General features: G+C 44.2%; 1 pseudogene; it reads right to left on the bottom strand.

Moving 5' to 3' along the window:
* Positions 1-27,606, bottom strand: part of LOC123398239 — a 97,324-nt pseudogene that overhangs the window by 33,040 nt on the left and 36,678 nt on the right.

Raw genomic sequence — 27,606 nt, 5'->3', positions numbered from 1 at the left:
CCTAGCGCAGCATTAAGGACATAATCCTTCTTCCCACCTTGTAAGATTAGCTTAAGATTACGTGCCCAGTCTACAAAGTTGCTTCCATCATCTTTCAACTTAGCTTTCTCTAGGAACGTATTAAAATTCAGGGTGACTGTCGCGTGAGCCATGATCTACAACACAAATATATTCAAAGTCGACTTAGACTATGTTCAAGATAATTAGGGTTTAACAAAATCAAATTACTTTCTAAACTCCCACTCAAAAAGTACATCTCTTTAGTCATTTGAGTGGTTCATGATCCACTTACACTAGCTCAAGTCCGATCATCACATGAGTTGAGTATAGTTTCAGTGGTAAGCATCCCTATGCTAATCATATCATCTATATGATTCATGATCGACCTTTCGGTCTCATGTCTTCCCAGGCCATGTCTGCACATGCTAGGCTCGTCAAGCTTAACCCGAGTGTTCCGCGTGTGCAACTGTTTTGCACCCGTTGTATGTGAACGTTGAGTCTATCACACCCGATCATCACGTGGTGTCTCGAAACGACGAACTGTAGCAACGGTGCACAGTCGGGGAGAACACAATTTCGTCTTGAAATTTTAGTGAGAGATCACCTCATAATGCTACCGTCGTTCTAAGCAAAATAAGGTGCATAAAAGGATTAACATCACATGCAATTTATAAGTGACATGATATGGACATCATCACGTGCTCCTTGATCGCCATCACCAAAGCACCGGCACGATCTTCTTGTCACCGGCGCCACCCCATGATCTCCATCAACGTGTCGCCATCGGGGTTGTCGTGCTACTCATGCTATTACTACTAAAGCTACATCCTAGAAAAATAGTAAACGCATCTGCAAGCACAAACGTTAGTTTAAAGACAACCCTATGGATCCTGCCGGTTGCCGTACCATCGACGTGCAAGTCGATATTATCTATTACAACATGATCATCTCATACATCCAATATATCACATCACATCGTTGGCCATATCACATCACAAGCATACCCTGCAAAAACAAGTTAGAAGTCCTCTAATTTTGTTGTTGCATGTTTTACGTGGTGACCATGCGTATCTAGTAGGATCGCATCTTACTTACGCAAACACCACAACGGAGATATATGAATTGCTATTTAACCTTATACAAGGACCTCCTCGATGAAATTCGATCCAACTAAAGTTGGAGAAAGTGACACTTGCCAGTCATCTTTGAGCAACGGGGTTACTCGTAGCGATGAAACCAGTCTCTCGTAAGCGTACGAGTAATGTCGGTCCAAGCCGCTTCAATCCAACAATACTGCGGAATCAAGAAAATACTAAGGAGGGCAGCAAAACGCACATCACCGCCCACAAAAACTTTTGTGTTCTACTCGAGAAGACATCTACGCATGAACCTAGCTCATGATGCCACTGTTGGGGAACGTCGCATGGGAAACAAAAATTTTCCTACACGCACGAAGACCTATCATGGTGATGTCCATCTACGAGAGGGGATATTCGATCTATGTACCCTTGTAGATCGCACAGCAGAAGCATTAGTGAACGCGGTGGATGTAGTGGAACGTCCTCATGTCCCTCTATCCGCCCCGCGAACCGTCCCGCGATCAGTCCCACGATCTAGTGCCGAACGGACGACACCTCCGCGTTCAGCACATGTACAGCTCGACGATGATCTCGGCCTTCTTAATCCAGCAAGAGAGACGGAGAGGTAGATCAGTTCTCCGGCAGCGTGTCGGCGCTCCGGAGGTTGGTGGTGATCTTATCTCAACAGGGCTCCGCCCGAGCTCCGCAGAAACGTGATCTAGAGGTAAAACCGTGGACATATGTGGTCGGGCTGCCGTGGCAAAGTTGTCTCAAATCAGCCCTAAAACCTCCGTATATATGGGGGGAAGAGGGGGAGCCTTGCCTTGGGGTCCAAGGACCCCCAAGGGGTTCAGCCGAGCCAAGGGGGGGAGTCCTCCCCTTCCAAACCGAATCCAACTAGGTTTGGAAGGAGGAGTCCCTCCCCTTTTTCCCACCTCCTCTTTTTTCTCTCTTTGATTTTCTTCCTATGGCGCATAGGGCCTTCTTAGGCTGTCCCACCAGCCCACTAAGGGCTGGTGCGCCACCCCCAAGGCCTATGGGCTTCCCCGGGGTGGGTTTCCCCCCGGTGAACACCCGGAACCCATTCGTCATTCCCGGTACATTCCCGGTAACTCCGAAAACCTTCCGGTAATCAAATGAGGTCATCCTATATATCAATCTTCGTTTCCGGACCATTCCGGAAACCCTCGCGGGGTCCGTGATCTCATCCGGGACTCCGAACAACATTCGGTAACCAATCATATAACTCAAATACGCATAAAACAACGTCGAACCTTAAGTGTGCAGACCCTGCGGGTTCGAGAACTATGTAGACATGACCCGAGTGACTCCTCGGTCAATATCCAATAGCGGGACCTGGATGCCCATATTGGATCCTACATATTCTACGAAGATCTTATCGTTTGAACCTCAGTGCCAAGGATTCATATAATCCCGTATGTCATTCCCTTTGTCCTTCGGTATGTTACTTGCCCGAGATTCGATCGGCACTATCCGCATACCTATTTCAATCTCATTTACTGGCAAGTCTCTTTACTCGTTCCGTAATACAAGATCCCGCAACTTACACTAAGTCACATTGCTTGCAAGGCTTGTGTGCGATGTTGTATTACCGAGTGGGCCCCGAGATACCTCTCCGTCACACGGAGTGACAAATCCCATTCTCTATCCATACTAACTCAACGAACACCTTCGGAGATACCTATAGAGCATCTTTATAGTCACCCAGTTATGTTGCGATGTTTGATACACACAAAGCATTCCTCCGGTGTCAGTGAGTTATATGATCTCATGGTCATAGGAACAAATACTTGACACGCAGAAAACAGTAGCAACAAAATGACACGATCAACATGCTACGTCTATTAGTTTGGGTCTAGTCCATCACGTGATTCTCCTAATGACGTGGTCCAGTTATCAAGCAACAACACCTTGTTCATAATCAGAAGACCCTGACTATCTTTGGTCAACTGGCTAGCCAACTAGAGGCTTGCTAGGGACAGTGTTTTTGCTATGTATCCACACATGTATATAAGTCTTCATTCAATACAAGTATAGCGTGGATAATAAACTAGAGGCTTGCTAGGGACAGTGTTTTTGCTATCTTGATACTGGAATTATAATAATAACTATATTTATTATTGCCTCTAGGGCATAATTCCAACAGCAAGGTGGTATACTATTATAGCTAACATGTATTAGGTTTGAAGTTGATTTGAGTCAAATTCAAATATCACTTCAAACGAGGTATTCTCGGATACCATTTTAATTGATTCGACCTGATGCTGAGATCAACTTGGTTTTAACATACATGGAATGACATGTTAGGTTGCTGGTTTGTGATTTGGACAGTGTTTGATCATATCACTTGTAGTGAAATTTAAATATTTTCCAAATTCCATCTCCAAAGTATTTATAAGAATTAACTTATTCATTAATCTACATGTTTGGGTTCAGTAACATTTTCAAACATGTTTGAAAATGGCATATTCAGACTCCTTGAATTTTTCTGATACTTTTTCATAAATAAATTATTTTCATTGGAGTTACAGATTAATTTCTATGATTTTTAGAAGTTTTGGCATTTTTCTGGAATTCTTTTAAATCAGAAATTCACTTATTGCGTCATAACTACATCATCATGGCGTTAGCAGGTCAACTGACCTGATCAGGTCAAACCTGACAGGGGGGACCCACTGGTCAGCGTCTTAGGAGCTAATGCCGTGCTGACCAGCCCCTAAGTGGGTTTGACTTGGCCTCGGGCCCACTGTCACCGAGCGATTAGAGTTAAACTACTAGGGCTAAGCTGGCCACGTCGTCCCCCGCCGGTGCCTGACCGGCGGCGACCAGATCCGCGGCAGAACTTCGCCGGAGACGCGCTATCTCTTGTTGTGGTGCCCCGAAACGGTTGCCGAGAGCACTGGGATGATCCCCAGGCTCGACCTCATCCAACACTGGCCTCAGGGAGGGCTATGGGTGGCTGGAGCAAGCTGGCGACGAGCCGAGGCGGCTGCCGGAGTTCTGGTTCGATGGTCCAGTGGGCAGAGGGCACGGATCCGAGGGGAAGAAGAGGGGAAATGATCGCAGGCTCACGGAGGAGGTGAAGCTAGGCTCAGACTGCTCGGGGAGGGGCTGTAGCCGGCGTTTAACCGTCGATTTGCCTGCGACCGAAGGTTGAAGACGATGGCGTTGGGGACTTTGCACGGCTCGTGGAGGCTTCGGCCTTTGCAGAGAGAACCAGCTCGTCGAGGCAGAGCTACTAGACTACTCGGGAGGAAGGTCCTGTGGCTAGGGGCACGGCGGCTCGAGCTCGAGCTCTTGGCAATGGCAGCAGAAGGAGGGAGGAGAGATCCCGAGAGGAGGGGGGAACTGGAGCACGGGAACGGATAGAGACGGGCTCGGGGTGGATATCCCCATTGTCGCGCTGTCATGGGGAGCACCGGAGCATGCCATGGTGAAGAAGGAGGTGGAGGAGCCGCCGTGGACGTTCGCTCCTCTGCCAGAAGGCAGGAGGAAGAAGATGCCCGTGCCCCTGGTGGGTTGGGCCTCCTCACGCGACAGGTAGGGTTTTTCCCCTTTCTTTCTATTTTCTTTCTGTTTTGTTTTTCTCATTTGCTAACTATTTTGATTTTCTTTTTATTTCAGCTCCAAAATAGTTTATAAAAATATTTTGAACACACCAGAATATTTGTTGGATTATATCCAACCATCCCTGAAGTTTTCAACATTTTTGAAAACTTAAAGTTTTTGAATTCAAATTTTAAACTTGAAACGAGTAGCTTTTTGCATTTATTTAAAATGCCAAAAGTGTTATGAAAATGGTTTTCTTCATTTCTTATTTGCTTCCATGATTTATCAGAAAAGTTGAACTTTTCTTGAGGACATTTTGGGTTCATTGATTTTAACAAGTTTGAAATTTCCTTTAATTTGAAAAGTGCCTAGGGTTTTTGAGTTTTCCTTCACCACTTACTTTGTTCTTGTTGAAAATTTCGTAGATGCAATGCAAAGAAGATATGAGCACAATGCTAACTTGATTAAGGTGTCACGGATGTGACAGTTAAGTCCCTCGGTCGTTGCGGCTCCCACGTCACCCACGCCTTCTCTATGTTCGAGTGACTTAGTATATCCAAATGGATCCATAGTATTTATTTGAATGGATCTTCAGTCCATAGACTCTAATGGGTGTGAGGGACCCAAGGTGGGCCTTGGATATCTGGCCCGTGACCCTACCACTAGTAGGCGACCTCATCACCAAGCATTCTAAGAACTAGGAAACATAGTAATTGTATATGTTTCACACATGTTTAGTACATCCAAATTTGATTTGTTTCTCGTATGCATAGCAATACAAAATTGTACCAACAACAATCGAACGTCACATTGCATAATTGAACTAAAGAACTAAATGATCAACACAACAAATGAACCAAACAGTTAATTGGGCACCACATTGCACCAGAGAACATACTAGAAGGTCAAATTGCATAGTAGCATTACATTGGGCATTTCACAACAATTTTTAAATGAAAGGGAGGAGGAGAACATGCAACAGGTATGCAAGGCAGCATTCACACACTCATCCACTCATCCACGCGTGCAACCGAGATTTCCTTCTTCGGTGCCAAATGCTCCTTGAGATACTAGCTATATTGCATGCACCATGGCTTTCAACGGTGATTATTTGGAGGATGGGGTGGTGATTTGGCTCGAAGGTGTCTCATTGGCGGTTGGTGCATGTTGGATGGAGGAGGTCGGGGTGGGGAGAGGAGGTGTGGATTTCCTGTCTAGATGGACAAGGTCTAACAACATGAAGGATTGTCATAAACGAGGAGGCGGCACTGTAGGCAAGCAATGAAGCTTTGAACTAGGAAAGGAAGGAGGAAATATGGGAAATGTGCCTTTTGGTTGGTACTAGGGGTAAGGCAGGTAGATATTTGCGCGGTAGACCAAAATTTCTGTTTGGTGCAGCAAAAAATAGGCGCAAAAAGTGTCATCGGATATAGACCCTTATTCGGAACTATGTGTGATGAACTTGAAGATGCAAATTTGGTCTCCAAGTTTCCGGTGTAAGATATTGGATACTACATTGCACACAGTTCATCCCAACAAATTGTGTGTGGTGTACTTGAATTTTGTTTTTCATTTGGAAGAAGGAATGTGGATATGGTAGCAAATTTTTGTCCAAATTTCCCTGACTATAGTGGCCATCTACCTCATTGCATATTTTAACATAAATTGCTAATTTAGGCACTACACAAAAGAGCATACAACACAATGAACACTTACTTAATCGAGCAATTAAACAGAGTTGGTTGACCTAAAACATTATTCTCACAAAATACCAGTTCTCTAAATAAAAACTAATATTCTGCGTGATGCTCGTCGACTTCTGCCGCCTCCTCCATGACCAACTCGAGCTCGACGGCCTTTGGGGGAAGGGCTCCATGGTATCCATCATGACATACTCTGAAAGCATCTCGTACTACGCGTATGCCATCTCTTTGGAAATGGACACCATGAGCCAAGCATGGGTGGTCGTGGTTTGTGCATTGACATCCTCCATCTCAGGTAGGGAGGCTCCCGGGAAATGGACGGCTGCTCGACCACTCTTGACGTGTGCCAACTTTTCAGACATGAGTTGCCGACCCATTTTGGAGAAGGTCGCCACACTTTGTGCGGTGACCGACACAAGGTGAGCAAGGACAGCCCCGACATGACCATGGGTAGACACTATCAGGGCTACGACGGTCACCAAGGAACAAACAGTTGTTGTGCCGTTCTCGCCATTTACTACTGTGGCTGCAACTGCCCTGAGTGTGCTCACAACCTCCACGAGCGCAGCTGAAGTCTTCGATAGGGCAGAAGCAATATCTGCAAATGTACTCGGTCCGAATTTGGCCGTCGAAGTTGCCTTCACGATGCGGGTTCACATCCCCATCTTTCATTGAAGATGATTGAACAGTAAATGGGATTGGGGAGCAAGTGTTGTTAACACACTGACAGTGGGATGTTGCTATTGAAGCTGCTAACGTAAGTCATATATAAGTATTGGCCCAAGATATTGTATAGTACATCACACATGATTCATGATCATCAACTGTTTGTGATGTACTTGATTTTCATATTGTTTTATAATGACAAATGAGGTTACATTGGCAATTGATGCTGTTTGGAATGCAATAAAATGTATCCGCAGTGAACATGCAACTACAGAAGTGTCATGTTAAAATAAGGAATTATTCAGGATTCGTTTGACATTTTTATACGTTAATTGGGTTCTTAGACATTTAATGCACATAGTTCAAATATGAACTGCAATCACAAGGTCCAGTGCACCAAAAATGGGCTAAAAACTCATATATGTGTCCCTGGCTTTATGTTTAGGTCACATACAAGAAATTTGAATGAAGTTCAAACATCTCCATGTCTTGGATCGACTGCGGACATTGAGAAACTTGGTTTTTTAAAATTCTAGTAAATTCGAAACTCATCAGAAATTCATCATACTTGACATGGTGTCATGACATGACACAAATGTTTAATGGTAAACATGTCTAATTTGGGCTTATGGCACAAGTCTCTTAGAAACTGGAGCTTATCACATGATGATTCGGTGTTCTGATAGGGAATGCGTCACCTTTTGTGGGCGAAACGTCATTTGATGCCTCTTCTCGCCTTGTAGTTTTTATATAGGAAACATAAACCAATAGTAGCTGTTTGAGTAGATAGGAGGCGTGCGAGATGGCCTCTGTTGTGCAGACTAACCAGGAGGCATGCGAGCTATGTGCTAGGGGCTCACCAAAAGCGAGCCCTTTGACCTCCAGATCTGCCAGCCTCGCTTCCAACCTGTCCATCAATGGTGCTCGAGCCGTTGTTTAATAGGTGGCTTTACTGCCCACTCGCTCGAAATTCTCTCTCTTCGCCTCCCATTCCCCTGTATCATCCAGACATCCACTCACCTACGCCATGGCGCACAAGTATCATATGCCACTAGCCATCCAGTTTGGTGAAGTCGACACCGAGCTAGAGGAGACAGAAGATAAATACGAATGGGATGTCCTGATCATGGCTCTGGAAGAGGTGCATGCCGCAGCGGGTGCTTCCCTGGTGCACTCGGCTGCAACGATCCCCGCATACATGCTAGCAACCATCCCCGGGGCATTGATTGGTTGGTCACCGAGCATCATCGTAGTGCAAAAAACTGCAGTCGTTAGCGAGGTCCCCATGAACCCGTGAGCTCATGTACATAGAAGCGCTAGCGCCTCCTCCTGCGCATGTGCTTAGTCGTGCCCCTACACACTCTGCACTGGTCCCCATGAGCATGCCTGCACCCATCGCTCCCATCCTCGCACGCGCCTGCACCCATCGCTCCCGTGCCCATGCACATGCACCTGTTGCAGCCCCCTCCGCGAATTAGGACACCGATGTGAACTGTTTCCTCGAAGTGTCGTATGTCGACACCCGTCGATCCCACGACGACGGAATCTTTGATTGGGAAGTCCATAAAATTTTGATCTCATTGCTAGAACTAAACAACTACGTCCCAGAGCACGACAATGCCAGCGCACGAGGACGCCGCCACAACTAGTTTTCTTTATATTATATCTTGATCGTATGAATGTTAAGTCAAAGCTTGACTGAATGAAATCTATGATTTGATCAACTAAGTATTTATCTCAGAATTCACATAGTAATCAAAGTAAATAAATGAACATAAGTATTTTTCTCTGAATAAACATTCATTGCAAATGTTTGATATTGAATATCCATTTGCAGATCGAGATCTTTCTTTCCTTTGGTGGTAAGCCAAGTGAAAGTTTGGCACAAAGGATTGGTGAATCTCCTCATTGCAAACATCTATGTATGATGCCCATGTGCGTGCTACAAATTTTTTGGTAAGATTTGCATTTTTCATATTGGGTAAATAGCCATTTGTCCAATTGGAAACATTGGCATTTGTCAATCTAGCAACATATAGGTATTTGTCAACATTTCATCTATGACATTTGTAAAATTTTATATGAACAAAACCACTAGTACGGTGTAATTTTGGAACGGAAATTCACTAAACGTAGATTTCATTCATAGAGTAAGTAGTTGTTCTTTGTATAGAACAGTTTAAATAGTTATTTGACCGTATAAACTTTTCCCCAAGTGTTGCCAACCACGTACTAAAATAGATAGTTCAGCTATATATACTAGCTAATTTAAAGTACGTGGTACAGTTCAATCATAATGATAGTTAGATGAACTGAACAAAATAGCACCTAAGTGCTACTAAGGAGGAGCTTTTTACTACCTCCACCAGAATCAAGTGCGTTGAGTAAGAGCCACATGAGGAGGAGCTTGTCGAAGGGCTAGTGGAGTCGATTCCATTGCTCTCCTCCGCTCCAAACGTGCCTCCTCGAAGCGGTAGGACTCAGCATAGATCTCCAGATTCTGTGCCTCCACCGCGACTTCACCTATGGCCATGGCTTCGGTGAGATTCTTAGTGTGCACGACCTGACGCTTCACCTGCTTCTCTGGAAAGTACCTGTAGCGCACAAGGTTTGAAGTCGAGAAGCCGGGCGGCGGGCATTTGGCATCCTCCACCTCCGTTAGGTGGGTAGTGGTGGCAAAGTGAGTGATGGCCCCGGTGCGTGATGACGGGCTTGCGGCCAAGGCGGACGATGGTGTGGTTCCAGCCAAGGCGGCTGTTGCTAGGGTGGCAGCCACGGCGGCCGCCGGTGGGGTTGCGGCCACGACGGCCATCGATAGTAGCTGCCTTCAGGAAGCGGTGGCAGAGTATGTTGTGGGTGGCGTGCAGGCACCCACCAGGTATGCCACATGCACTACACGCTTTAGAGGACTCTAACATTGACGCAGTAAAGCCTCCCAACTAGAGTTGTACTCTAGCGGATTGGCTGAGCAACATCGACTGGCCGGTGCCGTTCGCGATTGGGGAGAATTAAACTAGATAAGCTATCGGGAGCGAGAGGATGAAGGCGATGTAGAGTCGTCAACCATGAAGGATTATATTGCAGGAAGGCGATGTGGAGTCGTTGACCTTGAAGGTTTATATTGCAGGTCGGGAAGCATTGGGGTTTTCGGGGATTTTGCCAAGCCGGGTGGGAAGCTAGCATCATAGCGCGGTTGTGCATAGGAACCTACGCGATTTCACATAGGAATGGGCTCACGGATGCCTCATGGAGCTAACGCCTGGCCAAAATAAATTCATATGCGGTGCCGAAGCGTGCGCTGGAATCTTCGGGCCATAGCATGGTGACAAGACGGGACAAAGGAGGAAGACATTATGAGTACATAAATGATTAAAAAACAAACGTTTGTATTTTATTACGATGTCCTCATCTCCCCACGACACCGGCGGCTCACAACCGCTGTCTCACTTGTATACGGATAGTCCATGCACGTTCAACTGAATATGCATGTGGTTGCTCGAGGTTGAGGCGGTCACGGCGCACTCTGCCTCGATAAGGATGATTTTTCTAGGGATTTTGACGAGCTGAAGGAAAGCTTGCACAGTTGCAAGAGAATGGGATCACCAACCCGTGGCCAAACGAAACACTTGTGTGGTGCTCAAGCATGCACTCGATTCCTTCGACTGCAGCGTGGTGACAAGATGTGTGAGAGGAGGATGGGATGACGCGCAGGAAAACAGGTAATAATAATAAAATGTCTGTGATATTAATACATAGCAAATGGAAGTTCTGTACATGGCATCGGTAAATAATTCATTAATTGCTGACAATTGTTTACCAGAAACTGTCTCCCACAACACACAAAGCTTGTCAGGATGAATCGTTTGTGTTATTATTGCTCTTCCCACACAATACTGATTACTGAACTATTTTCTGGGTATCACACACACCTTCTTACGCTAAACTGTTTGTGTTCTGGTGGATCAATGCAAACAGTTTATCCGAGTGAATGGTATGCCGTACTTCGCACAATATGTATTTTGTTAACCGTTTGTGTTATCTTGTATAATCACAAATAGTTCATGAGAACTGTATGCCACGCATCGCACATGCAAGTCTCATCTGGATTGTCCCTAATGGACCAGTCATTGAAGACAATTCGTGTTACTAGCGATGGAGCTAGAACTATATCGTTTGCGATTGATGCATCAAACACAGTTTGGTCAAAGCGTCTCAGATGCATGTGTCATATTAGGACCTTCTTGCAGTAGTGATATAGGATGAATCCCCGCCAATGGTTTCGAACATTCTTCTGCTACTCTCACGGGAGTTGTTAAATTTCCTCAAAGAGGAAGGATGATGTAGCACAATAGCAGAATATATTTCCCTTAGTTAAGAACCAACGTTTAATCGAACCAGTGGGAGGAACCTTACTAACAACATAGAAGCACATGCACACACCTACAATAGATGCTTGCACCCGAGAAAATGCAAGAGGGTTGCCAATCCCCTTGTTTCTCACTAGTTATAGGATTAAAAATGATAGTGATAAGACAATAGTTTGAAAGATAATAAATAGCAAAATAAATAAAATGTAAATACAATAATTTTTTGGCAAGTTCTTATTAATGAGAAGATAGACTCGGGGTCAAAAGGTTCACTATTGGAATCTCTCTCAATAGCATAGCAACGATGGGTATACAAATTATTGTTGGGCAATTGATAGAAAATTGAATAATTAAGCGAATAATTATGATGATCATTCATAGCATAATCTTGCGTTCGTGACAAGTAGACTGTTAAACCTAATGATGGTTACTACTATTGCTCCACCCAAGACCACTATTGATCATGCATCTCGAAGTATTAAGTTCTGAAAACAGATTAACAGAATTAGTACGTGACAAAATGTAGACATGAATAGATCAATCAATATGATCAAACCATGTTCTTTTCCCCTTGGTGGAAGCAATACAATATGTCCCTCACCCCTTTTGTCACTGGACATCGTCACCGCAAGATTGAACCCACTACTATGCACCACTCCCTCCAAAGATCTAATCATCTAATTGGCCAAGGAAGAATCAATAGGATAGAAAGCATACATAGCTATGAAATTACATATAAAAATTTGAGAGAAGATCTCATATAACTCAATGAATAATTTTGATCATAAAATCTAAATTCATTGGATCCCAGCAAGCGCATTGCAAACAAGATTACATCAAAGAGATCTCAAAGGAGATGATTGTATTGAAGATCGAAAGAGGAAGAGCCATATAGCTACTGCTATGGACCCGTAGGTCCAGTAGGAACTAATCACACATCATCATGGTGGCAACAATGTTGCTGAAGATGGCATCCCGGTTGACTACCCCTCCAACAGAATGTCAAAATAGGGTTGCAGATTGGTTTGTGGAAGAACAAAGGCTTGCGGTGGTGATAAAAAAAATCGGGTCTCTCCTCGAGGGTTTTAAAATATTGTGGTATTTATGGAGACATACATACACTCGTGCAACGACGTGCTATACAAACGGATTTTAACCACCTACCGCGACGAATGTTTAAACCGTCGCCTTGCATGTGTGGGAGATAGGGGGTTCCATCCCACAGGAGACAGAAAAATCATCGACAATGGTGACTAATGAACGCACACATAACATATTGCACACACTATATTTTGGGCGTACGTATGGGATTTGGGATAAATCATACACATCTATCACAATCCAAGCGTGTCTAATTGCCCATGGAAAACAAACGATGTTTGACCTTTTACCTTTTGCGGAACCTTATGTAGTCCACATGGTCCATGGTATAAATTGTGTGTGATATCTTCATCATCGCACAAGAGATTTCCCTGGAAATCATCTGCCAGACATGATATCATTTGTCACATTTAACAGAAAATTACTGGTGGGATCATCTTTTTATCGGGCACAGTTTCCTGTTGGCTCACGTGCGAGATAAGGTGCTATCGCAAACAATTGAGTAGCTCCTATGCACACGTACAAGTGCTGCAAATCGTTTGCAATTTCTTATGTATTACCAACATTTTAGTTTATATCTTGTGTGCTTTTCATGTAGATCACACGCGGTTGCGCTATGAGTGGCGTGTGTTTTTCGTGTAGATCACATGCGGTCGCGCTATAAATTGCATGTGCTTCCCATTCTGGATCACACATGCTTAGTTGCTTGAACCGTTTGCACTAAAATGGACACGTTTTGTAAAATATTGCTATTGTATCACCATTGCGAATAGAAAATTCACAACGATATTCAATCGATAAATAGTGTCCATGTCACATCCCTGACCCTTAAGCAAGTTAGTCTTGTGCTCATGTCTTCTTTGCATTTGCATCTAAGAAGTTTCAACCAAAACAAGATAGTGGCAAAAGAAAAACTCAAAACCCTAGCTACTACTTTAAATAAAGGAAATCTCAAAGTAGTCAAAATCAATGAACCCAAAATGGCCTCAAGAAATGTTCAAACTTTCTGATAAATCATGAAAGTAAATGAGCATTGGAGAAAACTATTTTCTTGACACTTTAAGCATTTTAAATTAATGCAAAAGCCACCGGTTTCAAACTTTAAATTTGAAATCAGAAACTAAAAATTTTCAAAAATGTTGAAAACTTTGGAAATGGTTGGGAATATTATAACAAATATTCAGGTGTGTTTAAAATAATTTTTACCACCCTTTTGGAGCTGAAATAAATAGCAAATCAATGTCAGAAATTAAAACAGAAACAAAAACTGAAAAAAAGGGAAAAGAGTTACATGTCGCCTAGCCTGGCCCGGCCCATCCCAGCCCTTGTCGTCTCCCTCGCGCCAGTAGGAGCAGGAGGTGGCCGCCGCCTCCTCCGGCGCGGCCACGCACCTGTGCGCCTGCCTGGCCGCCGCCTCGCGCTGGCAAGGCCAGGGATAAGCTCCCCGAGGCGTCACCTATCCATTCCCAGCGTCGGCTCTCTCCCTCCTCCCGGATCTCTTCCTCCTTCCTGCTGCCGCCATTGGAGCCGAGCAAAGCTCGAGCTGCCCGTGCCCCTAGCCTTAGCCTCCTCTTGCCGAGCACGCCGTTAGCTCCGCCTCGTCGCGCCGGCCCTCCCTACAGAAGCCGAAGTCTCCCCGAGCTCTGCATCGCCCCCGACGCCATCGTCTTCCACCGCCGGCCGCCGGACCTCTCCCGTCGATTCGCTCCCTCCGGCGCACCCCCGAGCCCTTCTTCAACACCATCGGAACCGTCGTGAGCTCGTCTTCGTTTCCCCTCTCGCCCCACGCTCTCCCGTGCATCGTAGCCCCGTTCCCCACCAAGGCCGAGAGCTCCTCGCCGCCGGTCATGTCGTCGCCGTCGCTGTGGTGTCTGATCCACGCGCTCGAGCTAGGGTTCGAGCTCCTGGAGCCTCCAGGAGCGTGATGAGCCCCTTAGCTGCCCTCCCCGTGCCCTAGAGCCATCGCTCGTAGAAGCCCGAGCTTCGGCCGCCGCTTCGGCTCGTCGCCGGCGCCCCTCCCGGTGACCCTAGCCACCCCTGATGCCCCTGCCAGATCGGCCACTTCGCCAGCGTTCCGTAGCTGCAAACCGCGTTCGAATTGGTGCTGTGCAGCGCCGTTTAGGTCGTCTCCGGCGAGCCCTCCGCCGCGGGCTTGGTCGCCGGCGACCACCCTCCGCTGGGCGTCGACGTGGCCGACCATTAGGGCGTAATTGCCCTCCCCTCAGTCGCTGCCAGAGGGCCCCACGCCTGGTCAAACCCTAATTAGGGGCTGGTCAGCGCGGGGTTAGCCCCTGGGTCACTGACCAGTGGGTCCCCCCTGTCAGGTTTGACCTGAACAGGTCGGCTGACCTGCTAACGTCAGCCTGATGTAATCAATAGAATTTCCAGTATAGAAATAATTCCAGTAAATTGCTAAAACTTGTAAAAATCATAGAAATTAATCTGTAACTCCAATGAAAATAATTTATATATGAAAAAGTATCAGAAAAATTCAAGGATTCTGATTATGCTATTTTCAACCATGTTTGAAAAAGTTACAGAACCCTAAAATGTGGAATAAGGAATAATTCAATTCTTATAACTACTTTTTAAATGGAATTTGGAAAATTATTCAAATTTCATTATGAATGCAATGATCACACACTGTCCTAATTACAAATCAGTACCATAACATGACATTTCATGCATGCTAACATCAAGTTGATCTGAGCATCAGGTCGAATCAATTAAACCGGTATCCGAGAATACCCCGTTTGAATTGCTATTCGAATGTGATTCAAATCAACTCTAAACCTAATACATGTAGAAAATAATAACTTATCACTTTGCATTCTCATGCCATGCTCATGCATCATTTTGATTGCATATGATTGTTATTGAATGTTACCATTCTTTTCGGTAGGCTCCGCAACCCCGGATTCCACCGAATATCCGTCTGACGGATATCGTCCCTCCTTTGAGCAACAAGGCAAGCAACCCCTTTGATCATCCCGATAATTCCCATGTTCTTGCTCCTGCACTTATTTATTGCATTAGGATCAAATGCTTCAACTGCTTTTGCCACATTAGTTGAACCCACTTCCTTTGCATGACCTAACCTTGTCACAGTAAATAGCCGAACCTTGCAACCTAGCATACCTGATAGTTGCTTGAGCTATGATGTGCCTTATCCTGCTATGCATGCTATGCTTAGAGTTGTGTATGGTCTGTCATCTGGGAGATGAACAGAATTGTGGAATGTGTTCGGTGAGCAAAGGTTGTGTGTTGAACTTGAGTTGGTAAAGGTACCGGTGAAAGGCTGTGTAGGAGTACATGGCGGGTTGTTTCATTGGAACCGTCCTTAGGAACTGAGTTCCGTGTATGTATTCCAAGACTAGATACTACCACATGCTGGGCCCTGAAATATGACCCCGCTCGGCCTATTAATCACGTAGTACTCGGTCCAGGAGTTGCAAGTAGTTTCTGGTGTTTATAGTAATGCTGGAGGCCGTGCATGGTGCTGACCTGAGAGGTGGGCCGTGATGCGGTAGGCAGTGGCACGGTGTACCAAGTGGCACCCGGATGGTGGGCTTGGGAACCTTGCGCACATCGTTTGAGGCCGTGGCGGAAACCTCGGCCGGACTTCCGTACGTGTTACTCTCAGATAGGCGATAAACCTGGACTAGGTACTAGTGTGGTTAACGGTCGTGGCCGACTCCCTCGCTGGGCTTCCGCTTGAAGGTTGCCGAGGTGCATGACGTGCACATGGCGATAAGTGGCGAGAGCGTGTGTGACGAAGTACACCCCTGCAGGGTTATGATCTGTTCGAATAGCCGCGTCCGCGGATATGGACTACTTGGAGACATATGTTGTTCATAGATAACTTCAATGGCTACTCATAAAATTGCCAAGATAAGCGTGAGTGTCGTGGACGGCATTTCCGTACGGAGACGGAATGATTCCACGATAGTGTATTGTTGTGGTGTTAGTGGACTCGTGTGCGAGAAATCAAGTTGTCAAAATTATTTAAAAATGCAAGTTGTCTAGCCACGAGTCAAATGCTGGCTTTCTGCATGAAACCCCACAATACCTTTTGATACCTTGCATGAGTAGTTAGTTGTCCTAAAGTCTTGCTGAGTACCTTCGTACTCATGTTTGCTTAATACATGTTGCAGAGGTTGCTAATGACCCTAATGGAGGGTTCTTCGTAGACATCGACGACGACGAGTAGCTGGTGTCCCAGCTACGATCTCGCCCTATGTTGGATCTGTAGTATAGTCAGGCCATGTGCCTTCTAGTTGCCCTGTCTGTACTCAAACAGTTTATAACTCTTCCGCTGGCTTGTAACTGAATGACTGCTATTATGGGTTGTGAGACCCTTGATGTGTAATATTATGTGTGTGGCTCTTCCGAGCCTCTTAAATAAAGCTTGTATGTTTATGGTTATATTGTGATGCCATCGATGTATCTATACATATCAGTATGTCATGCGTACGTGTGTCGTACTTGATATGTATGGGGTTCGATTACCTAGTCGTGAACTTTGGTAGTCCTTACAAGGAAATGCCCCTTTGTGATACAACGAGCCTTGGTAGTTCGCTACTGCTCCGGACACATTGGTTGACCGGCATGTGTCCTTCTTAGCTGCTGTGTCTGTCCCCTTTGGGGAAATGTCACGCGATGTAATGGAGTCCTTGTAGCTGGCTACGACTCGTCTACATTCGCTGATGACCGACACCTGCTTTGTTGGGTCATGTATGCCTGTCCTTGTGCGGTACTGCCACTTTGGTTTATGACTAGACATGTTTATCCGGGTTCTTTGACATTGGATTGCTAGCGACACTATCGCATACGTGAGTCAAAAGCCGCAAACGGTCCCGGCTAAGGTAAGGCTGCAGCCGTGGAGTTAACCGTGCGTGAGACCACAAAGGGATGCGATGTGTTACAGGCTGGATTCCTATGTCTTAGGATCGGGGTCCCGACAGTCCACATGAAGAATGTTCATTATAATTCGCCACAATATGCAATTGAACCAATAGTGTCCACAGGAAGAACATTCATCATAATTCACGACAGTATACAGTTGAGCAAATGCTAGCTAAATTCCACATTTGTAAGACTGATATATGCAGTACATAATCATATAGTGTACGAAATATGAAGACATGATCACATGGAAAACAATGCATCCATGCGTATATCTTTATGTGATAATACTATATGAATGCATACTTATTATTAGGGCATATGGATCCTGAAATCTTCGACGCCTTTAGTGGGCTTGATATAGTGTTTCACAAAGAAGGTGTTGATAAATTTCCTAATAGACAACAATTCATCTGCGCTCAGGTGTTCAGAGTTCATCCTTCCGAATATCAACTACATGACTTTTAGATCAGAATGTGATATACATGTGGAGTAGAAGATAGTAATTTAGAAATAGACTTACTAGTTCTATTTTGTCAGTATCTGTAGCAGATAGAACATGTCTGCATAGGTTCACCATGTGTGTTCAAACTTAGTATCCACATAGGCTGGGCACTTTTTGTTGTTGAGGACACTAATTTTTTTTATATAGTATTGGTCATGTATTTGCCCCTTTAGGAACAACCTAACCGGTGTAAGTTTTTTATTTTATTTTCTTTGGAGAGGAAGAGGTTCACGTAGAAACTTGAACATCTCACTAGCATTGTTTACTTTATTGAAATACTATATATTGCTACTGAAACAGTATCAATGGTTATTCTTAAATGCATGTGTGGGTTTCCCCACGGGGATAAAGAACCCAGTGGGGACAGGGATGGTAAACTTTTTATCCCCGTGCACGAGTATGTCGACTAGGATGGGGATGGGAGGGCGGTGATGGGGACAGTGCTGGGACTCCAATACTCGCCTGAGTAATCCCCATTGCCAACTTGAAACACAAGCCTCTCACAAACCGGAGAATCACACGAAGGCGAGTGGTTCCGAGAGGGAACGTGGGGCCTTGTGTGAGGACGAACCACAAATCATCCTCTCATTCGGCCTAGTATTTTTTTCATCATCACAATGCATGAATACGACCAACAACGTAAAATTTGAAAACTTTCCGTATTGTATTGGCATTTTTTACATTAAGTTAGCTCTATAAATTTAATGGCCATAATTCAAAACTGAAACACACGAACATGCAAGATGAAGTAAAGATTGCTGGAAAAATCATATTTGCCTACTACTTGTTTCTGTACATATGCCACATGCAATAAATTTGAAGGATTGCCGGACATCTTGAGTAACGGGTTGGACACAAGCATTGAAAATCTGGGTTATTAAATTCAAAAAATACTAAAATATGCTTTGAAGTACATGAAAATCTGCATGATTTCCCGATATGGGGCCAAGATGTCGTGGTTAAAGTACTAGACTTGCTTCCGCAACACAAATGGTATGCATGCATTACATTTGGATAGAAAATGTCAATATTTGTCAAGACAAGCGGGTCCCACGTGATTGGCACTCTGTTTTCTGCTTCAAGTTTTGAAAGCCAATTTTCGCGGGCTATTAATCACATGCGGTCATGCATTGGGAGCAGTCAGAGATATTAAATCACACAAGGTAGTTGACCCAGCAATCATGTGCAATCGAGGTCATTGAATTGGAGCAAGCGACGCGTCCGTTGGAGTCTCCCCCTGCCCTTTTCTGCTTGCATCGAACAAGATTCCGGTCGCCTATACATGCTGCCCATCGAGACGTTATCCTGGGTTCATTCTCTCGTCTATCTGCCCCACCCCTCGCACAAAATTCTGCCACGGCGCGGCCGATCTATGCACAAGCAGAGGAGGATGTGCTGCATCGCGAGGACATGGTGTAGCACACTGATGAGGAGGCCGCCTTCGCACGCCCACACGAGGTCGCGCGAGACCCCCAACTGAAGATTGGTTTCCAGGCCAGTACAATATGGCTTTGACGAAATCGTTGCTGCTGGCTGAGAGGGCCGGGAAGGTGGCATTCAAGACGGAGTGGGATGACGAGCGTGCAAGGAACCTCGCGGCCTGGAATGTCCTTAGTGTCGCATGGAAAAATTAGGATCTATAGCTTTTCTGGCAAGCGCATCGAAGAGCGAAGGAGGTGTACGAAGATGGTCGGTACCATGCAATGAAAGCCAGAGGCGCTAAGAGCCTCACCGCTGTGTGTGTGTGTGGGCTGATAAGTTTGAGGGTGCCACCACGAAAGAGCTCTGGTGGGAGACCAATGAGATTGCATGCATAGTCGCGTGCCTCCGCCAGCAAGAGGTTGATCATTGTGAGGCGGAGGAGGCGGCGAACTGCTTCCATGTTGGGAAGCCGCTGCACATCAGGGAGCGTCTCACGAGAGTTTGTAACTTTACTACTACCGGCCAAGAAGGGGCTACTATTACTTTAGATTTTATTCATTGTACGTATTATGTCAAGTACTATCCTCACGTATATGTGATGATATATATATATATATATATATACATATATATATACTCCAGTGAGCTATTGAACAATTAATGTATATTATTAGTTCCACATTTCTATATGTTTTCGTACTGACTTCTGGCTCTAGTTGTTAGCCTGTTACACATATTATGACGTAACAATAGTACATAAATCATTCACACATCAAACCATGTGAATATTAGATTGGTGTCCACGCATTGGGATCGACATCAAAACGATTCAACAAAATAAAACCCGTCCATGACTACCATCGTAACTTACATAAGCTCTTGGCTCTGCGTGAACTAGGTCACGCGTTCATCCACGCGGTTTACACACTCGCGGTACAGGTGGAGCGTGATCTGGTGCTCCAAGATGGCTATCTCGATCTCGAGGATGCAACGGCCATTTTCTTCTACTGTTCCCCGGAGCACACGTGGGCCAAGGAGGCGCTAGAGCCTACTGACCACCCCATTAGCATCAAGGGGGCCTTATACGTCTCCAACATATCTATAATTTTTAATAGTTCCATGCTATTATATTATCAACTTTTGATGTTTTATATGCATGAATATGCTATTTTATATTATTTTTGGGACTAACCTATTGACCTAGAGCCCAGTGCCAGTTCCTGTTTTTTCCTTGTTTTTGACCTTTTTCAGATAGGAATATCAAACGGAGTCCAAACGGAATAAAACTTTCGCCATGATTTTTTACGGAAAATATCAAAAATAATAGAAGAAAAAGATATCAGAGAGGAGTCCCGAGGAAGACACGATCCAGGGAGGCGCGCCCACCCCCTGGGTGCGCCTGGGGGGCTCGTGACTCCCTCGTTGGTCCCCTTGACTTGTTCTCGATGCCATCTGGTCTTATAAATACAGAAACCTCCAGAAATAAACCTAGATCGGGAGTTCCGCCGCCGCAAGCCTCTATAGCCACCAAAAACCAATCGGGAGCCCGTTCCGACACCCCTGCCGGAGGGGAAATCCATCTCTGGTGGCCATCTTCATCATCCCGGCGATCTCCATGACGAGGATAGAGTAGTTCTACCTCGGGGCTGAGGGTATGTACCAGTAGCTATGTTTTTGATCTCTCTCCCTCTCTCTCGTGTTCTTGAGATGTCATGATCTCGATGTACCGCGGTCTTTGCTACTATAGTTGAATCCTATGATGCTCTTCCCCCTCTCCCTTCTTGTAATGAATTGAGTTTCCCCTTTGAAGTTATCTTATCGGATTGAGTCTCTAAGAACACCTGATATATGTCTTGCACGTGTCTATCTGTGGTGACAATGGGATATTCATGTGAGTACTTGATGTATGTTTTGGTGATCAACTTGCGGGTTTCGTGACATCAAGAACCTATGCATATGGGTTGGCGCACGTTTTGACTCTCCGGTAGAAACTTTGGGGCACTCTTTGAAGTTCTATGTGTTGGTTGAATAGATGATTCTGAGATTGTGTGATGCATATCGTATAATCATGCCCACGGATACTTGAGGTGACAATGGAGTATCTAGGTGACATTAGGGTCTTGGTTGATGTGTGTCTTAAGATGTTATTCTAGTACGAACTCTAGGATAGATTGAACGGAAAGAATAGCTTCGTGTTATTTTACTACGGACTCTTGAATAGATCGATCAAAAAGAATAACTTTGTGGTGGTTTCGTACCCAACAATAATATCTTCGTTTGTTCTCCGCTATTAGTAACTTTGGAGTGACTCTTTGTTGCGTGTTGAGGGCTAGTTATATGATCCAATTATGTTATCATTGTTGAGAGATGTTCACTAGTGAAAGTATGAACCCTAGGCCTTGTTTCCATGCATTGCAATACCGTTCGTGTTCACTTTTATTATTAATTACCTTGCTGTTTTTGTAATTTCAGATTACAAAAACCTATATCTACTATCCATATTGCACTTGTATCACTATCTCTTCGCCGAACTAGTGCACCTATACAATTTACCATTGTATTGGGTGTGTTGGGGACACAAGAGACTCTTTGTTATTTGGTTGCAGGGTTTCTTGAGAGAGACCATCTTCATCCTACGCCTCCCACGGATTGATAAACCTTAGGTCACCCACTTGAGGGAAAATTGCTATTGTCCTACAAACCTCTGCACTTGGAGGCCTAACAACGTCTACAAGGAGAAGGTTGCGTAGTAGACATCAGGGACGCGGAGAAGGAGAATGGCGTGACCCATACAAACGACATGGCCGGCTTCCGGTGCAAGACAATACGGTCAGGCTCTCATGCAAATACGGCACACTCGGTCGCTGCCCATTCCTGGCGACAAATCGGGCTACTGATGTGCCATCGACAAAGCTGCAACGTCATGTTGGGTGGGATATCATGCAAGCGGGGACGGAACCTCTCTTGCTCTGCCATGCGCCGCGCCTCTTGCTCTCCGACCCTCCATCGGTCTTGGTGTGTGGTACGCCTTGCCCTCTCGGTGTGGACACGCATGTTTTGCTCTACAAAGCACTGCCGATGATCTTCTTGTGCGGCACGTTCCAGCCTCTCAACGGTGAGGCGGCTAAGTTGCTTGGCGGTGCTACCGCGCCTTGCGCCAAGGGTCTGATCAACCCTTGCAATGACGCGCAACACAATGTCGTCTGGCATGTCGCTGGGCACGCCATCGGTCTCGACAGGCCGTTGCACCTGCACATTATCATCGTCGAGGTGGTTGATGGCAGAGCCGGTGCCTGGTCGGCTTCACATGCTTGGTAGATGGGCTTGGCTGCACTAGGTGTGCACCCGATGTGTCACATGGTGCATCTTATGCTCATTTGCTTCTGGCGGGAAACTGATGGGGAAGCTTGCGTGGGAACATGCACGGATCCCACCAGGAATGTGGGCAAAAGAAACGCATGTGTGTTGCCGAAGACTGCACTGGAATCCTCGGGCGAAAACGTTGTAACAAGGCGTGATCAAGGAAGAACGGGTGATGCGCAGTCAGACATGTAATAATAATAAAACATGTGTGATATTAATACGGGAAAATGGTACTTCCCTAGATAGCATCGGTAATGATTTCATAAATCGCTAACAATTGTTTAGCAACAATTGTCTGCCCATATCACACACAGTTTCTCAGGATGACTCGTGTGTGTTATTATCTGTCTGCCCACACGACTCTGATTGTTTATCCATTTTCCGCATATCACACACACCTAGTTACGCTAAATCGTGTGTGCTCTGTTGTATCATCGTACACAATTTTTCATAGTGGACTTTGTGCCCTCTATCGCAGACATTTGGATGTTTATAACCGTTTGTGTTATCTTGGCTAATCGCAAATAGTTCATAAGATCAAATTGTCTGCCGTAGATAGCACACGTAATGTTTTCCTGAATCGCATTTGATGGATCACCCATCGCACATAGTTTTTGTTATTGCCGATGGAGCTTGAATTATATCGTTTGCGATTCATGCATCGCAAACAGTTTCGTTGAAGGGTCTCTCATGGTAGTGTTGCATTTGGACCATTCTGCATTAGTGTAGAAGCATTAATTAGTCCAGTATAAAACATATCAAGTATTTAATTTTTCTTAACAGGGTGATCAAGTAAAGCTATAATAAGCTAGAGAGGCCTCCCCCAAGCTTCATGGAGATTCTCCTCTTCAATTTGCACAAAGGTAAATATTTCCTGTAAAGCAACTTGTTTCTTATGAGTATGCTGGGGGCTACGCACACAACTAGGAGCAAGAGTGAGGAGATATTTCTTAGCATCATCTTTCAGAGACAAAGGAAAAGAGCTTAAGTATATAGTAATAGTGCATATTTTCCTCATGAGCAAACAGAGTAGCAATATCATGCAATTTAGTATGGTGTGCCACAACAGTTTTAGTGTCATAACCATGGAAAGAATCTGATTCTACTATAGTAATTAACTCAGGATCAGCAAAGAATTCATAATCCTTATCAGTAACACATATACGAGAAGTAGCAAATTTAGGATTGTGTTCCATTTTCTCCATCATAGATTTCTCTTTCAGTTTACATAGCAATTTTATCAAATCATCTCCATCGTTGCAAGGAAGAAGGTCTGTAGCGATCTCCCCATCCATAACATAACCCTCAGGTACATCAGGCATATCATATCTATTCGGAGAGCTAGGCATAATGGGTGAATCATAGTTTTCATCACTTCCATTTTCTCTAGATCTAGCAATATGAGCATCAAGTAATTCACCAAGTGGCATAGTTTTAGTTTTATCAAGCATAGCAATAGCATCATCATGAGTTTCATGAAATTTAGAAGTAGCACCATCAAGTACTCTTGACATATCAGAACGAGTAGCAATTTTGGTGTCATAAGCTGATTCAAAACAGTAGGTGAATCAAAAGCAGAGCTAGATGGCAGTTCCTTACCACCCTCATCTTCAAGGGTATGATTTGGTTCTAGTATCTTCCATATTCTTCATAGTGACAATTAGATATCTTCAAGTAAACACAATAAAGAGAGCTATGCTCCCAGGCAACGACGCCAAAAAATGTCTTGGTAACCGACAAGTATAGGGGATCGCAACACTCTTCACGGGTAGTATTACACCTTAATTTATCGATTTGACACAAGGGGAGCCAAAGAATACCTAGTTGTCTTATCAGTTGAGTTGTGAGTTCAATCACACCTAGTATATCCCTCTACAACAAAAAAATTAGTAGCTCAACCAAATAGTAGTAGTAATAGTAATAGTAACAATAGTAGTTTTGTGGTGATTGTAACAACTGTAGAAGCAATAGTAACTTAGCAAGATTCACTACATAAAAAACAGAGGCATTTGGATTGGTGATTGATAAATATATTGATTAGATAACATTCCTCATGTAATGGTTACATATTAGAGCGACACGGAACTAGCTCTAATTCATCAATATATTGTAGGCATGTATTCCATATATACTCATACATGCTTATAATAAGAACTTAAATGAAATCTATTACCCTACCCTCCCGTGGAAGCGGGGCCCATAAGGAAACTAATGGATAGTAAGGCCTCATTTTAATACAGAACCGAAACAAAGCATTGACACAAAGTGAATACATGAACTCCATAAACTACAACAGTCACCTGAAGGAATCCCAATTATTGTCACCTTGTAATATGTGGATCATGTCATGTAACAGGTGCATACAACTTGCAAGATAGGATCCAAAACACTCCCATATTAATGAAAACATAATAGGTTCGGATCTAAAATCATGGCACTTGGTCCCTAGTGACAAGCATTAAGCATAGTAATGTCACAACAACATCAATCTCTGTACATGGTGCATACTCGGGATCAAGCACTTCCTAAATAAATCGATTACATGACAAAACACATCCAATGCCATCACCGTTCAGCAAGCCTACAAAGTAATTACTCACTCCAAGTGGTGAGCATCATGATGGTGTTGATGGAGAAGGGTTGATGATGACGACAGTGACGAATCCCCATCTCTGGAGCCCCAAATGTATCCACTATGTTATGAGATTGATGTTGCTATGACTTTGCTATGCTTAATGCTTGTCACTAGGGCCCGAGTGCCATGATTTAAGATTCGAACCTGTTGTGATTTCATGAATATGGGAGTGTTTTAGATCCTATCTTGCAAGTTATATGCACCTATTATGTGTTACAATCCATAGAACCCAAAGTGACAATAGTTGGGATTTTCTTCGGTGATGACTGTAGTATGAGGAGTTCATGTATTCATTATGTGTTAATCTTTGTTGTGGTTCTCTATTAATCTTTGTTATAAGATTTCTCATATAACAAAAAAAACAACTCGAGGTGCGGCATATGTTATATATATTTAACATCGTTCATGAAACTATTAGTGAGATGATAGTATTGAGCACACTTATCTATGAGAAAATCGACATTTTCTACAAATTAGTTAAATTCTTGTTCGATGTCGGCTCCAACCATGAAAGTATCACATGGCCATTGACAATCTTACACATCAGAACCCCGCAAAGAGGTATCTCGAGGATCATGATATGCTGGTCTTGTCGTATTATGACTTAATGAGACTCCTTTGAGCATCCTTCTAAACATTTCCCTTTTCTGATATTTTTGAGAAATTTTTAAACAATGCATCAGACACTGGTGCAGCGACGTGCTACACAAACGGTTTTTCCCCTTTCTGCGACAACATTTTAACCGTCGCTTAGTGAGTGTGGGCGATAAAGGGGGGTCCTTCCCACATGACCCAAAACCATCGGGGATAGTGTGTGGGAATGCATATATTTTGCATAACTAAGCGTATAAGATGCCGACATCTATCTGAAACGCGAGTCTTGAGACAACTATTTCTGATATCTCCAATATCCCAAACGCTCCATCCTTGCTACTCGTTTGTGATCGCATTACCACCGTAGGTGGACTTCTATGGTTTTACCTTACGAGGCGCAATCCAGGCACAGTCCAGGCACGGGATTTTTCAAGGCACGTACCAAACTGGCTCTACGTTTATGATGCGCTCCACATCACAAACAGTTCATGATTGTAAAGCATGTATGATAAGGCGACAATCACACACATCTAGTTTTCTCGCACCGTTTGTGATATTCTCTCACATATCACACACTTTGCAAACGACAACTGTGTGCATAGTTACATACGTTTCCTCTCCGTGAACCGTGTGGGATTATGATGTATATCACACACGCTGTGCTTTATAGACCGTGTGCACCGTAATGACCTGTAGAGCATATTTTCACTCTAATTTAATTGCTACTATTTAAAATTGTACCGAATTTCGCAAACCGTGTGCAGGGTACTGGCCCGCAGAACATAATTTATCCTAATTTAATCCCTGCATTTAAAAACCATAGGTTTTGAATTTGGAAGTATGCAATCACTTATTTCACGTCAAACCATATTTATTACAAATATATGTTCAAGGAGGAATGCATAATTTGATGCACAAGTACATATACTTAAGAAATACATAAGCACCAACTAAAGAATGATGAACCACATTTGTACTAAAGACTGTAAAGAGAGAGGAAGACATTTTGGTTGCCAGAGAAGGTGAAGAGGGATGCCCATATTGTGCCCTCCTCCATTCATAATGCATGCACGACTCTAGGCCAACCCCTTGTGATGGCTCCCCGCCCATCCTTCACTATGTTCACTAGGACTTCTCGAAGCTCATTGTTGTCTCGATGAAATACTTTAACCTTCATTGCATGTCGACCAATCATGTACTTTGTGAGGTAATTTTGAGTAAACTACTTTGGGAATCACTACAAATGAAAAAGATTCATACATTGTTTTGTAACAACTCATTATGAGCCGTAAAAAGAGAATGCTTCAGAGTTCGTAAGTACCATCCTACAACTCACTTTTGTGTTGGATAGATTCTACATAAATAATATGATTGCCACTATTCGTATCTTTTTGCTAATAATCCTTATCAGTTACCTCACTTGATTCTGGTTCATCAATATATCATTGCCCCATACGCAAAAAGGGTCGATGCGTGGATCTTTGCCAAGGACATAGGTACCTACAAGAAACAAGTCAATATTAGAAGCTAGAAAGTGTCCTGACCTGGATCTATATGCACTACATTATGGAACAACGGGGGGAGTACAAGCCGAGGGATGAAACTAACCTCGGCGGAAAATGATGGCCACTCCCGTTATTGTCCTCCATAAGTAGTGGAATGGCATGATAAGTACAACAACCTTAACATCAAACAA

The sequence above is a fragment of the Hordeum vulgare genome, chromosome 1H (assembly GCF_904849725.1).
Source record: "Hordeum vulgare subsp. vulgare chromosome 1H, MorexV3_pseudomolecules_assembly, whole genome shotgun sequence".
NCBI classification, from domain to species: domain Eukaryota; kingdom Viridiplantae; phylum Streptophyta; class Magnoliopsida; order Poales; family Poaceae; genus Hordeum; species Hordeum vulgare.
The sequence above is the reverse complement of the archived record's forward strand: the minus strand, read 5'-3'. Positions and strand labels throughout refer to the sequence as shown.